This window comes from Macaca nemestrina, chromosome 9 (assembly GCF_043159975.1).
Source record: "Macaca nemestrina isolate mMacNem1 chromosome 9, mMacNem.hap1, whole genome shotgun sequence".
In the NCBI taxonomy this organism is placed as follows: domain Eukaryota; kingdom Metazoa; phylum Chordata; class Mammalia; order Primates; family Cercopithecidae; genus Macaca; species Macaca nemestrina.
In genome coordinates, this window is record NC_092133.1 from 42,216,994 (window position 1) to 42,221,395 (window position 4,402).

A 4,402-nucleotide genomic window follows, 5' to 3' on the forward strand; every position below is an offset into this window, starting at 1 on the left:
CCCAGGAATTTGAGAACAGCCTGGGCAACATGGCAAGACCCTGTCTCTACAAATAATAATAATAAAAATAGCCGGATGTGGTGGTGCCCGTTTGCGATCCCAGCTACTCAGGAGGTTGAGGTGGGGGGATCATTTGAGCCCAGGAGTTTGAGGCTGCAGTTAGCTGGGTTCATGCCACTGCACTGTAGCCTGGATGACGAAGAGAGACGCTGTCTCAAAAATTTATTTTTATCTTTATTTTTAGAGGTGAGGTCTCGCTCTGTCACCCAGGCTAGACTGGAACTCCTGGGCTCAAGTGATGCTGTCACCTCAGTCTTCCAGGTAGCTGGGGCTACAGGTATGCTACTGCTCCTGGATCCTATTCTTTATTGTTTATGCACAATTTCTTATTCATCAGATGTTTGGCTTTCCTGTATAGCAACATGACTCTAATGAAATTTCGTCTGGTGAAACACTGACCTTGTTAAGATAATTTTAGATTCAAATTGCATCCTCTAAGGGCTAGCCATATCTTCCATCTTGCAAATTCCACGTAGTACCAGGAGTCACAACTCTTCTGAAAACAGACATCAGTTGTTAAATTGGTTCTTAAATATTTCCTGTCAAGGATTCTCATTGTCAGAAGACTCTAGAATCTTCAATCAGCATCAGCATCATCTGGGAGCTTGTTAGAAATGAAGCAGCTCAGGCGCTGCTTCAGTTGTCCCGAATGAGAAACTGCATTTAACAAGATCCTCAGGTGATTCACATGCACCTTTAACATTTGGGACACATGTTTTAGAATACCTTTTCATTTAGTTACATACAGTTACAACTTACTGTCTCTCAAGGGAGGTACTTAAAATTTGTTTTAATTTTAAATTTAGGGGGTTACATGTATGGGTTAGTTATAAGGGTATATTGCGTGATGCTGAGGTTTGGGCTTCCGATCCCATCACCCATATCGTGAACATAGTACCGAATAAGAAGTGTTTCAGTCCTTCTCCAACTTCCTCCCTCCCTCTCCCACTTTTGGAGTTCCTAGTGTCTATTGTTTCCATCTTTATGTCTCTGTAGCTCCAATCTTTAGCTCCTGCTTATCGGTGGGAACATTCATATTTGGTTTTCTGTTCCTGTGTTAATTCACTTAGGATAGGCCGGGTGCAGTGGCTCACGCTTATCTATAATCCCAGCACTTTGGGAGGCAGAGGCAGGCAGATCACTTGAGGTCAGGAGTTCAAGACCAGGCCGGCCAACATGGTGAAACCTGTCTCTATTAAAAATACAAAAATTAGCTAGGTGTGTTGGCAGATGCCTGTAATCCCAGCTACTTGGGAGGCTGAGGCAGGAGAATCGTTTGAATCCGGGAAGGAGAGGTTGCAGTGCCCACTCCAGCCTGGGCAATAAGAGTGAAACTCTGTCTCAAAAAGCAAACAAAAAAATTCACATAGGATAATGGCCTCCAGCTATTATGGTTGTGTAGTATTCACAGCTACGATGGACACCCACTCTTTTGCCTTCAGTGCTGGGGCTGTGAATGGTTTATGGTTTGTAGTATTCCGTGGTGTGTATGTAACACATTTTCTTTATCCAATTCACTGTTGATGGTTACCTAGGTTGATTCCATATCTTGCTATCGTGACTAGTGCTGTGAAAAACAAATGAATATAGGTGTCTTTTTGGTAGAGCAATTTATTTTCTTTTGGGCATATACCTAGCAATGGGATTGCTGAGTCAAATGGTAATTCTACTTTTAGTTCTTTGAGAAATCTCCAAACTGCTTTCTACAGGGGCTGAGCTAATTTACATTCCCACCAACAGTGCATAAACATTCCCAGGGAATTACTTTACATTTGTTTTCTGTGGTCCTCACAACAACCCTTCAGGGAAACTATTATTATCCCCAATCCCCAAAAAGGAAACTGGTTTTGAGAGATTTAATCACTTGACCAATTAGTAGTTAGTGGCTAAAATGGAATTAAAACTAGATCTGTCTACTCCTTGCAATATTTGCCTTAATACATTTTCTTTCTTTCCTTTCTCAAGCCTCTTTATTAAGTCAGTTTCCAACCCCCGGCAATGTCTCCAGGTCTCTTTGAAGGTGGCATGGTAAGAAAGCAAACAATAAATAAGAAACAAAATTTTATATCAAAGTATTGTGAATAAAAATTGTAATTTGTTTGTGGGAATGTAAATTGGCACAACTATTATGGAAAACAGTATGGAGGTTCCTAAAAAAGTTAAAAATAGAACTACCATGTGATTCAGCAATCCCACTACTAGGTACATATCCAAGGAATATGAAATAAGTGTGGTGAAGAGATATCTGCACTCCCGTGTTCATTGCAGTACTATTCACAATAGCCAGGATATGGAATCAACTTAAGTGTCCTTCAATAGATTAATGGACAAAGAAAATGTAGCACATATAAACAATGGAATACCATTAGCCTTTGAAAAAAGGAAATCCTGTTATTTTTTGTGACAACTGGATGAACCTGGAGGACATTATGTTAAGTGAAATAAGCAGGCATAGAAAGACAAATATTACATGTCCTCACTTACAGTGGAGTGTGAAAAAGGTGACTTCATAGAAGCAGAGAGTAAAATGGTAGAGGCAAAGGAAGGGGGATTGGGGAGATGTTGGTCAAATGACAGAAAATTTTAGTTAGGAAGAATGAATTCAAGATATCTAAGTGCATCATGATGAAAAAAAGTCTATTAAAATTAAAAATCTGGAACAAATATATTGTTTGTGTATGCATTTGTAACACATTTGTAAACATGACAAAAATGCTAACAACCCTAATATATAAAGGGTGTTTATACACCAATAAAAGCACTTTCATAGAAAAGATGAAAGACCAATTAACATGAAGAACCTCACTAGCAATCAAAAATATAAAGGGGAGATATCTTTTTCACTCCATAAATTGGCAAAGATTTAAAAGAAAAGGTAAAACCCAATGTAGGTGAGAATGAGAGCAATAGATCCCCAAATTTTCTATTATTAAAAATGGTGTTTTAGAAGAATACTTAACAAAAAGGAAAGACACTTGCCATATATTAGTAAGAAAGGCATGTAGAAAATGTATACAATTACTCTCTGCTCCTCCTGTTAGACAGACAGCTGCATCTTCTCATGCAGCACCAGCTGTATCCCTGAGACACCATGGTGAAGGTGAAGGCCAGAGTAAATGGATTTGGCCATGTTGGGTGTCTGGTCATCAGGGCTGCTTTTAACTTTGGCAAAGTGGATACTGTCACCATCAATGACCCCTTTGTTGACTTCAACTACATGATCCACATGGTCCAGTATGATTCCACCCATGGCAAGTTCCATGGCACCATTAAAGCTGAGAGCAGGAAGTTTGTCATCGGTGGAAATCCCATTACCATGTTCTAAGAGCGAGGTCCCACCAAAATCAAATGGGATGATGCTGGTGCTGATTATGTTGTGTAGTCCACCGGCATCTTCAATACCATGAGAAGGCTGGAGATGTCTTAGAAGAGGGAGCCAAAAGGGCCATCATCCCTGCCCTTTCTGCTGACACCCCCTTTTTCATGATAGGCATGAATCATGAGTAGTACAAAAACAGCCTCAAGATCATCAGCAATGCCTCCTGTACCACCAACTGCTTAGCCCCCCTGGCCAAGGTCATCCATGACAACTTTGGCATGGAAGAACTTATAACTACAGTCCATGCAATCACAGCCACCCTACCCTGGATGGCCCCTCTGGGAAACTGTGGCACAATGGCCACGGGGCTCTCCAGGACATCATCCCTGCATCTACTAGTGGTGCCAAGGCTATGGGTAAGGTTACCTCTGAGCTGAATGGGAAGCTCATTGGCATGGCCTTCCATGTCCCCACTACCAACGTGTTGGTCATGGACCTGACTTGCCATCTGGAGAAACCTGCCAAATATGATGACATCAAGAAGGTGGTAAAACAGGAATTACAGGCCCCCTCAAGGGCATCCTGGGCTACACGAGCACCAGGTTGTCTCCTCTGACTTTAACAGCAACACCCACTCGTCTGCCTTCAATGCTGGGGCTGGCATTGCCCTCAACAATCACTTTGTCAAGCTCATTTCCTGGTATGACAATGAATTTGGCTACAGCAGCAGGGTGGTGGACCTCATAGCCCACAAAACCTCCAAGGAGTAAGACCCCTGACCACCAGCTGCAGTGAGAGCACGAGAGGAAGAGAGAGGCCCGCAGCTGCTAGGGAGTCCCTGCCACACTCAGTTCCCCACCACACCGAAAACCTCCCCTCCCCACAATTTCCACACAGAACCCCCTGAAGAGGGAGGGGCCTAGGAAGCCCACTTTGTCATATACTATCAATAAAGTCCCCTGTACTCAAAAAATTAATTAACTAATGAATCAAAATATATTGAATACTAACATTATGCTAAGG

General features: G+C 42.0%; 1 pseudogene; it reads left to right on the plus strand.

Moving 5' to 3' along the window:
- Positions 1 to 3,151: 3,151 nt before the first annotated feature.
- On the plus strand, positions 3,152 to 4,149 carry LOC105481185 (glyceraldehyde-3-phosphate dehydrogenase pseudogene; annotated as a pseudogene).
- The last annotated feature ends 253 nt before the right edge of the window (positions 4,150 to 4,402 follow it).